Here is an 11,125-nt window from a genome sequence, read left to right as displayed (position 1 = left end):
TTTGCAGTGAAGCTGCTCTAGACACTAGCACCCAGGTCTGGGGTTGGCAAAGGTTTTTCCAGGCACTGCTCAGGGCTTGTTCCTTGCCCTTGCCATGGTCTCACCCTGAAAACTTTGCAAAGCCACCACTGTCCCATCCTGTAAGAGGCTTCCTCAAGGCTTCATCCTACCCGTCCTTAACCAGCAAAGCCCCATCCAGAGCACAAATATGTGCGGGGTGACTTGGCAGACGTGGCAGACGAGCTCTGGAGGAAATACCTGAGCTGTCTGAAAAATGTTACTGCCCCCCTGCCTCCAGCAAAGGACCAAGCCTTCAGGCTCCAACATCTCAGCACGATCCCATTCTGATGCAAAATTGGGGCGAATGTGTTAAACAGGGAATGGGAACATCTGGGGCAGGGCACAGCCTCCTTCTGCTGCCCCAGTGAGCACAGGAGAGGGCTGGAGGCTCCTTAAAGCCACTGCAAGGGCTCATTTCTGCCTTTAAACTCCGGAGATCTCCTGGATGCCAGCTCTTTGGCTGGGAGACCTGACCCCAGAGGGCCTGGCAGCATCCACCTCTCCGACCTGCAATCATGCCAGATGCATAAGTTTTGCTCAAATACGTTGTGACCCATCCGGGCTTTCCCTTTTTGCCTGCAGGTTTCCCCGTGCAGAAGCTGGCACCCTGACACGCTGCGTTCATCTCTGAGGGATTCCTGCTGGAGGGATTCTGCATGGGCTGCAGCAAAGCCTTGCTGCCCGTGTCCCCGTGTGTCCTGCCTCCAGCTGCCACCCAGCCAGCAGCAGCAGCCCTGTTAGGTCTCCTGCGTCACCAGCAACCGTGCCATGAAACGCTGCGCCGCGTCCCAAAACCGCCTTACCCCACACGGATTAGCCAAGCAGATGGGTTGCAGCACTGGGCGGTTGCAAAAGAGAAATTTTGCTTTTCTGGGACGCTGGCCATCGGAAGAATGTATTTCTGCTGAAGGCTGCAGCGCTAATGGTCCTGGAGGACAAAAACTTCTGACTCAGACAGCACCCGGTTAACTGTGCAAAGGTTGTAGGGACCTGGGCAGCCCCACAAAGTGCCCCTTCTGTGGTGTAGCAAGGAGGCTTTGGGGTGTATCTGAAGTTTATTTTCCCTATTCATCCTATAGGATAGGGATAAAACAGAGGAGCTGCATCTGCCCCCTCGCTTAAAGGTTTTCCCAGAGAGTAAAAATGAAAATGGAAGATGCGTGTATCCGTATAAACACGCTTCCAGATACACTTAACAACATAATGTGTTAATGTTATGGGTGGTAACATCTTTTATGGGTGGCAACATCTCTATGTGGGAGAAACTTCCATAAAGCAACGGGATAAATTACTGACAGCCCTCAGCAGGAGGCAGAGAGGGAGACGGACACGGTCCTGCTGGGACCAAAGTGCCCACCACCTCCCAGCAGACGAGCAGCTGGGCTGGGTCCAGCTTAAACACAACCAGGCCGCTTTTCAGAGAGGATTCAGCAGGGCCAATAACCCCGGGTCCTTCTGGTTTGCATTCTGGGTTTCAAGCCCCTAAGCACTCGCACACGTGAGCTTTCCACCCCGACCGTGGCAGCTGCAAAAATGAGTTCTCTGCTCCAAAGGAGAGCCGAGATTCCCATGTAATGACCTGACCCCAGGAGACAGACTTCTAAAAAATACCAAAAAAATGTGGCAGACCCGCTGCATCGGGCATACGCACCTGCGTGTCCAGACGCCGGATTTAGAGCAAGGCTTTGGTGAGCCAGCAGTTGCTACACACAGTCTGGAGGGCAATGAAAAGAGGAGGCTTTTTGTTTCAAGAGCCATCATTTATTTTCATTTAGAAATCAATCTACTCAGGGCAACAGGAAGAAAAAGACAAGAAGAGACTCCAAGTAAAGAAGGTTGAGTTGAATCCCAGAAGAAAATGTTGTGGGAGGCCTGAAGCAGCTTTTGGGGACTGAACTGCTCCCCACAGGTTGTTTTTTTTTGTTCATCCATTGACTTGACGAATCCCTTCCCCGCTAGGCTCTGCCCATGGTCGAGGTTGTGTCACACACGTCGCAGAGCATCGCAGCCTCACCTCCGCAGAAAGACACTGCAGGGGAGAAATAGTTCCTGAAGTCAAGCATTGTAATTTACTAACAGGTTTATTAAAATCTTATTAGAAGATTATTTTTTAAAGTCCATTTTACACAGCCGTTGCCCTTCTGCTGCTGTCTAATCCTGGAAAATCTCGGTGAATGAGTCATTTGCACTTACTATCTATTACACCCTCTTATTATAAGCCTGAGCGTGTTTGCAGAGGCTCTTTATGCACATCTTTTGGGTTTGGCAGGTCAAAGATGTGTTGCTGAGAGTCAAGTATTTGAAAAGGACATCATCCCTGCTTCCTAAAACAACCTCAAGCACCAACTACTGTCCATGCAAGCCATGAGAAGGAAGACATCTGGCAGTAGTGCATCAGGGATAGTTGAGGGCCACCTTGTTTGTTTGCTTGTTTTTGCTGTATGAAGGCTGATGAGCATTAAATGCAGCTCGGAGGGCTGAGATCTTTGCATCTCTGCCTTGTTTGGTTCAGGACGTTTTGTTCCTGAAAAAAAGAGTGAAGGAGAACCTCATATAAGGACATCAACGAGGCAAACGCTACCTCAGCCCATCCTCCTCCTCCTCTTCCCCACCCCAGGTGAGTTACATGGGACAGGGACTCAAAAAGCTGCCCTGTCTCTGGATGAGCTCTCCCTGGGCACACAAACCCTGTGCGCCCGATGTCCTGGAGCAGCCCCTTCTCAGGGAGGGCTGGCCCAGAGACAAGGGGAGAGCTTTTGCTCTGAATGCAACTGTGGGAGAAGAAAGAAAAAATGCACATTCAAGGTTTAAAATCGCACTTGCTGCAGGGGCTGTTTCCATTGGCAGAGTTGCCAGAACCGGCACAAATGATTCAAAACATTTTGTTAAATGAAATTCTCAGATGATGTCAGAGCTGAGGCTGCTTTAGCAAAACCTTTGCAAAGAAGGGAGGTCGAAACCAAAAAAAAAAAAAAAAAAAAGGAAGATGAAAAAAAATGACACCATTTGACAGGGGGGGATTAGGAGCTTAAAATTGTATTTATAGGCTATCCAAATATTTGAAAGCTTGGAAATTCATAGTTCCAGTGCTTTAGCTCTGCTCTAGAGGCCTGCCAGCCTCTTAGCGTAAGTCACGCAAGGCAGCCAGCTGGGCTGGACTCGCTGCACTCGCAAAGCCTATTTTCTCTTCTCCTGCCCTGCCTCCCATTTCCTACAGGCTCACAAACAAATCGTGTGCCTCAGTTTCCCCCTCTGTCCGACACGAGTAATTCTGCCCTCCTGCCATAAAGCGTTTTGAGATTTGGCATCAGGGATGGCAAGAATGAGATGTGGTCTCCTCTTCTCAGCACTTGCACCACGGACAGCCTGAAGAAATAACGGGGTGATCATCCAGATATTGGCATCAGCTCTTTGCAGGGCTTTTTTCCTCGCTACCCATTTCTTTCACACACCTAAAACCCATTGCTAAGAACAAGGCTGTTGAGGCGCTGTTTTATTTCGTGCCTGTCTCTCCAGCCTGGGCGAAATAACCCCGTCTTTGTCACGGCTCCGCTAACCCACTTCATCTTTATTGATTAATAGGCCCTAATCCTCTTTTAGTGAAAACATAACCATGCCCACGGCTAAGGGATTCAGATATCACCGACGGGAAGATTACAACCTCTTAGTCTGAACACGGAGAGTGAGATGGACTGTCAGAGCAGGAGCACTTGTTAAGAGGAAAATCAATGGTGAGCTATTTGGGGAGGGAAAAAAAAAAAAATCCCCGCCGCCACAAATGCATTAAATACAGGCTGGGATGCTCCAACTTTATATAAGTCCAAATTAAATGAGACCATAATAAACTGTTTGCTTTCCTTGGGTTTACCCAATAGAAAGGAGACGCTGGCTTGCTGTAACACCCATGGCAGTACAAGCGTTGGGTCTGGTTTGCGGCCACCTCCACCGGCTATGTCCCCACTGGAGGAGCCGTGGAGGCTCACGTGGGTTTGTGAGATGGGGGTGACAGCATGTCCTGTCCTTTTTCTTCCCTTCCTTCCCCCCGTTTTACCTCGTGAAGATCCCGTGCTGGGATCAAAGGGACATTCACACAAACCCTAGGCACATCCCTTAGCCTCGCATCTTCGTGATGCCTCGGGTGGTGCTTTCCATCACCTCGTCCCTCTATTTGGAAGCCTCCCCAGGCAGAAACTACTTGCTGATACATGAACACACAGCCTGGAGCACCAAGAGGGATGGCAATCCCACACTTATTTCCCCCATTATTTTACAGCAGTGATGCTGAGCCCATTTCTGAGCAAGGGTGCACCCAGCATGGGTGACCCTGCAGCTCTGCTCCTCGCTGGTGTCAGGACCGCAGCGTCCAGCCACTGCTGTGAGACACAGAGTTAACAAGGAATAGTGGAAAAGCACTAGATTTCCTTTGTTATGCAGCTCACTGAATGAGGTTTCCCACATCTGTAGAGCTCACCACATCTTTTATGAGATTTGACTGTCAGCAAGATGTTATGAATCCCAGATGTTAAAATATGGATTTATTCATAACTCAGGGCTTATAATAGAGCGCTCAAAAAGATTATATCCAGCCCCCCCCTCCTCAAAAGATCCTCCTGAAAAAAAAAAAAAGTCTTAGTTTTTATTATTTCTTAATTATTTTTGCTACCTGATTTATCTTTGATATTACCTCTTTAAACGTCTCTTAATTACCGTGGCTCTAGGATGGGTGTGCGTGGGGCTTCAGACCTGCTGGGAGAGCAGAGCACCGCTGTTAGGGGCTGGAGGGCAGTGGGGGGAGAGAGGAAATCCAGCCCCAGCTCCGGGCACCTGCAAAATTTGGAGCTGGAGGTGTTTGGTATCTATTGCAGCCCCGAGGAAGTGCTCTGGTCAATAAAAAAGCGGTTCCTCGCAGCTGGTGACCATTACGGCAAACACAGCGTCGGACATGCCGCAGCTGCTACGCTGCCGGAAGATGGAAATGTTTTTGGAAGCGAGTTTGGAGCATTTGTTCCATTAATGCTTTACTCCCTCCCTCCTCCTGCCCCTTATTTTCCAGGTTGCTGCAAGAAGAACCTACAAGAGAAAGGGAGGAAAACCCTCGGTAGGCAAGGGCTGCCTTAAAAGTCCAGGTACAAATGTTCCCCTGAATTAATGCTCAGGTAACAGCACCAGGTCCTGCAGGAAACCAGCAGGGCTCAGAGCTGTACCTTTGCATGCAGCCACACGTGCTCTGGCACAACCATCCCATGCCATAAACAGAGAGGGCAGTTATGAAGGGAAGTATGAAGAGTCCTGTTTTGCACATGAGGAACAGAAAGTCAGTGATTTTACCCCAGGTCACACCAGAAGCTGGCAGCAGCCCCGTGAATCATGAGACAAGAGCACGAGGCAGCGCTGGCAGAGAGCAGCCCTCCTCCCTGTCCCCGAACCCTGCCACCTCCCCCTGCTGCTCTCTTCCCCATGGACCTTGCCTGGATTTAGGAAGTCCCATCTTCCTTCCCCTTCCTTTCTTTCTTCAAGCTAGGTCATCTCCCTGGTCCAATCTGGAGAACAACTTCAGTGCAGAGAGCATCTGGCCATGTAGGACCATGCCACCAGCCCCTTGGACACCATAAGCACATCCTTTAATGATGAAAACCGCTGTCCATTCTGCAAAGCTGTAATCCTGCAAAGGTGCTCCAGCGTCCCGTGAAGGAGCTAGACCATTCCCAGCCCCTTCCAGCCCCTTCCAGCTCATGTGTAATGGCCTGGTGCAAGACTGGGACATGGGATCCCAAGCTCTGCTCAAGGGTCACCAGGCTGGGCAGATGGAAAGCATTCAGCCTGTGGGCCCTGCTGAGCTTAGCTTTGTTCTTGTGCCTTACCAGGTTCACATTTCACTACAGAGGTGGTGGAGCCTTTTCTCTAGGGCTGGGCAATTTGGCATTTTAAAGTTAAAGTGGGAAGGAGGATGCCTTGAAACCATACTTCAACATGGGCCTCCTGCCCTGAGATGTGCAGAGCTGGAAACCTAAATCTTCCCCATACCACATCAGTGGTGGAAAGCCAGGAAAGTGGCTGTGGATGCTGACAGCACACAAACCTCTTGGAGCTGTGAGGAGGAACAGCAAATGGGATGTTGGAGAGGTTACCTGGGCTTGGCACTCCCTGGCTGCTGGGCGATGGGGAGGAGAGGACGAGAGCTCTGGAGTAAATCAGCACAGCTCCTCCGGTGCCTAACGAGAAAAATCTTTGGAGGGAGTTTATGGGACACTCACCAGCTTGTAAATATTTTTTGGCATATCAGCTTGTGTGTCATGAGATTTAAAACCTTCATCACCCTAACGTTTTCCATCCCACTGAGATCTCCGATCTGAATATGATGTGCGCTCAAGAAAGTTTGCCAGTAGTACGATGTTACAAAACTTGTGAAATGCCTCACTTAACCACAACATTATGTATTTTCCAAGCCACATACCTATCTATTACAAGGTCCTTCAGATAGAGTTATAGACAGACTGTGGGTCATGAGATCCTGACCTTGGTGTGTTTTTACTCCCTTCTTCTCATGAATTAACTCCTGAACTATTGACTCGCTGTTGAATGGGTAGCAGAGTTCAGGCACATTTTACATGCAAGCTTTTACATCCTGTATCTCAACAACTGCAAACCCCAAGGACGAGTAAATACTTCAGGCTCAGCCATAAAATTGATGTGTTGCAAAATGAACAAAATGGGTTTAGTAACTTACAAGGGAGATACCATCAAGTCTGTAATGAGCCAGAACTGAGAGTTATCCTGTCCCTCTCCTCAGCGGTGTGGCTGTGAGAGCTGGGAGTCGATCACCCGCTTGCAGGTACTCAGTTTATGCCTTGTATCTTCACTGAGAGCTAAATCCATCTGTGGGCCTGACAGACCTCAGCCCTTTGGGCCCTCCTGAAAGGAAAATATTGGCTTCAGAACTGCAAGATTTTCAAGGAGAACATCAACTTCCACATCCCCTTTTTTTTTCCTTCTAATTTTTGAGTCTGCACATTACTCGCTGCTAGGTTGGAGAGCTTTCCTCCTCAACCAGAAAGGCAAAGAAGTCATCAATAAACATAAGAATAAAATTCCTGCAATCTCAGGAAGTGCAAAAGAAGCCATAAAAACACAGAAATCACTCAAATGGCCAGTACCACTTTAACAGATCAGCAGCCACAACCTGCTGCTGTAGCCTGGTGCAAATGAGCACGGCAAATTTGGCTACAACTGGGGACTGAGCCCCTGTTTTGACATTAAAATAAAGAAGGTCACCACTGGCATATTTGAAAGTATGCAGACTGTTTCTGTATTGTGTGTTCTCCTGAGCAGAGTTCTTAAGAAACGGAAATTTAAGTACTATAAAGGAAAGGTGCAGTTTTCTTTAGACTTAGAGGTCAGATGGAAAACACAGTTTTAGATCTGGTAAAGAAATGCTCTGTAATGTCTGAAAGTTGCTTGTCTGAGGAGCAAAATAGCTTCATCTCTAGCTTCATGAATAGCTCCCCAGCAAGCCTGGCTCTGAAAAACACCTCTCCATGCTTGTCTGGCTTCAAAGATGAAAAGTTTGAAGCTTTTCATGTTGATTCTTCAAGTTTAACTGAAAATTAAAACACAACATCTGTCTCCCACTCCAAAATGCAATTGAGGCAGTGGTGGCATATTAATAAATACCCTCACTAGAAAAGATTATGAAAGGAAAAAAGTAGGTTGAGCCCCAAAGCAGAATATTTCTATCATCTTGGCAAGGAAAAGTCACTGATATGTGATGCTAGATTAATCTGCAAATGGGAACAGAGCACGACTGAGCCCACCTGGTGCAGCACTAGGGTGGCTGGGGGTGGGATGCAGCAGGGAGCTGGAGAGACGTGTAGGTTGGCTGTGTGATCTCCACCAGGCATAAACAGGGCAATAACACTTCCCTACCCGAGACAGGGCTTATCAGGAGAGCTCGGAGATATCTCGGATGAACTCAGGTCACATTCAAGCTGCCTACCCATATCGTCACTGGGGCACTGTTGCTGCAGAGATCAAAGAGGCTCTCTGCTATCCCAGGCTGGTTCCTGCTTCCTTGTAGACCCCGTGGAGGGCGGTGATGGCAGCACTTGAATTAAGCTCAGCACTAGGTGGTCTGTACACTCATGCCTACGCTGGTAAACTCAGAACTAGGGCACAGGATCAAACATTCTCCAGTGAACATCAAGAATTTAGCTTGCTCCCTGGCATGATTTTTGGTCTGTGCAAACTAGCAGGCTCCCAGATGGTGCCTTGGCATGGCTCAGAGCATCCCATGGACCTGGGTATGTGGCTGTCCTATCAAAGCCACTCTGAGGGTTTTGGGGAAGGGGACAGGAGGGGGTAATCCTACTGACATGTCTTGCTTTATGAGTATCTGTAGAAAATGAGCTGTGTCCTGGTGTTCACCCTTAGGGCCAGAAAAAAAGGCTGGGACAAGCTGGCCCTGCTTGATTTGTTGGTGTAGGCCCAGCCAATGTGGGCTGCCAAGCCCTCTGTCTTGGACCCAATGACCCCTAGATACAAAAACAGCAATATTAAAAGGAAATTGGCTGAATGGCAGCTAAGTGTGATATTTAGCCAATCATCAGTTCAGATATAGCTCCTAATACTTAGAATCTTCCTTGAGCTATGGCCAGTCATGTCAACCTCCCTCTCCTAGCTTTAAGGACTTCTTCAAAACCAGTGTATTCTGCAAAGAAATGAGGTATGAAACCTCAAGATCAGAAAAAAATATATATCAGAAAACAAGAAAGTTCATGTCTGCCCATGTTTCCTCAGCCAGCTCTAGTGTCTCTGAGTGGAGATCATGGCTGTGCAAGTTTGGGACATCAGACATTTGCTTGGGCTTTCATCATGCCTCAAGCACATCTGTTTTGTGCACACAGCCCATCCCTATAACACATTTGCAGCAGTCTGACAAGCCCAGGACATTCATCTGCTGCATATATATATATATATATATTTTTTTTTTTTTTCCCAAGAAATTCTGTGAGAATTCTACAGAGCTGGAATAATACAATATGCATGAAACAAGAGTGATCAGGGTACGTACTAGTCTTTGCTGCACTTCTCCCTTCTTCCTCTCTCTTTGTCCTGGTTAGGAGCTCCTGGGGACATGGAGTGTGCCCCTGAGTCCTTCAGAGATTGACCCAGCTTGCTGGCATGTCTTGGACCTTATATGGCTCCATCAAGGCTGGCTGGGCTCTCTGAAGAGGAAAAGGTGATTTAATTTAAGGCAGTTGGCAAAACCTGGCCCCTATATTTCAAGGCTCGATTCAGCTTCTGGGGCAAAGGACACTATCAAAAAGGGAGAAGGTGCCCTAACGGAAGCACATCAGAGAGGACACGTTACATGCTGAGCATCTGGATTCGTCTTGTAAGCACAGACTGTTCTTAAGGCTTAACACTCCCTGAATAAGGAACATTCATGCTGAAAATGTCGTCTCTGAAGGAAGGACAACAGGAAGTCTTATTTACAAGGCAAAGCTTACTGAGATTGCAAAGCAAATCAGACTCTTCCCCAGTACAAGAACCTAAAAATAAGAAGAGGTGAACTATGTTTTTATCTTACAAGATGCTTCCAAACTTTGGTTTAACATTTTCACATAAATTTGCTTCCATCACTTTCCCACAGTCAGTCACCCCCTTAATAAAGCTCTTTTTACCAGTACATCTTAAATTTTCTTCCACTTGGTTGAGATCCACTGCAAAAACATCTGGTTTTGTGTTACAGGAGGTTTCCCTCTCCTTTGCATCCTGCGATGCTCTACTGGCATGGGGAAATTCCCTTTTCTTTCAAAGCAAAGCAGCTCTCCTGGAATCCGTGCTGAGAATGAGAAAAGGGGATGCTTGACATGGACACCACACACAACCCACCCAGACCCTGCTCACCTAATCAATAGCAGAGCAGCCCACATTCAAAGCTAGTTTGGGCCTGATTGAAGAATTTGGAAAGGCTTCTCTCAGCTTCATTTCTCTTTCCTCCTCATGTTTTCCAGCTGCCGGGCTCTTCAGACAGTGGATGTGTGTGCCACAGTGGAGAAATAGGTCAGAGCCATCACGCTGAGGTCCGATCTTTGGTGTGCAGCCAAGGGCATTTGTATGACTGAGTCCTTAAATATGTAAAAAAAAAAAAAAAAAAAAAAAAAAAAGCGAGCCTTAGAAATGCTGCAATTACCACTGGGCTGGCACGTGTCTTTGCGAGCCCTCAGTTTTCCTTTGGTCACGGTGCTTCCTGGAAACAGAGCAAAATGTCCCCGAACTGCCTGTGGGTAAGTGCCGGGAGCTCGTCAGCCAAGACAAAGCTCTTGGACACAAAGGAGAGCTCTTCAAAGGCACAAAGGGAAACCTAACTCCTCTTGAATTTCATGCATTGGAAATCTATCTAGCCATAGTATTTTTTGCTTGACAGGCAAACTTAGGCTCAAGTTTCTCCTTTTTAAAATAAGCTTGACAAACTAATTAATTAAAAAAAATATCTAGCTATCACGTTCTACTCTCTCTTGCAACAGAGTGACTGCTGGAGCATTAGTAGATAAATGGATCTGATTGGTGAGATGTTCGTGTATACCTGGTTCACATTAAATAGTAGGCTAATATAATAAAGCATTAAGCATAAGCAAGTCTGATCAGGACTAGAGAAAACATTAATGTGATTAAGTAGGTCATTAATTGATGATTCAGAAGAGTCAGACTAGAGGACATTGCAGAATTGTTCCAGGTTTATTTATTTATATATTTGGTTTATAATTTTTGCTTATATTTATTATGCTTTTTAATTGCTCATTTTGGATAAGTCTATCTGGGGATTCAGGCACACCACAGAATCTGACTATTTCTTGCAGGATCTGAAAGGCAAAATGATGAAACACAGGGGAGACAACTTCCCTGACCTAAGAAATAAAGACTAACCTGCTGATTTATTTTAGTTTATTTTTTTTCCCCATGAATTTTCAAGAAGCTGACTGCTCTGATCCTGGTCCTCTGACCCAAGTCTCAGAGTCAGGATAGGTTGTTTTATGATCCTTTATGTATCTACAGAATCCTGGGC

At 47.1% G+C, this 11,125-nt stretch overlaps 1 long non-coding RNA gene across 1 annotated transcript; it reads right to left on the bottom strand.

Moving 5' to 3' along the window:
* Positions 1-5,789: 5,789 nt before the first annotated feature.
* Positions 5,790-10,221, bottom strand: LOC309874577. Its single transcript, XR_014316863.1, has 3 exons — positions 9,967-10,221; positions 9,128-9,281; positions 5,790-6,972 (listed from the first exon to the last, which is right to left on the bottom strand). It is a non-coding gene; the product is annotated as an uncharacterized lncRNA (long non-coding RNA).
* Positions 10,222-11,125: the final 904 nt, after the last annotated feature.

This window comes from Aythya marila, assembly GCF_965140915.1.
Source record: "Aythya marila genome assembly, chromosome: 2".
Classification (NCBI taxonomy): Eukaryota; Metazoa; Chordata; class Aves; order Anseriformes; family Anatidae; genus Aythya; species Aythya marila.
Note: the sequence above shows the minus strand (reverse complement) of the source record. Positions and strands in the feature narration are given on the sequence as shown.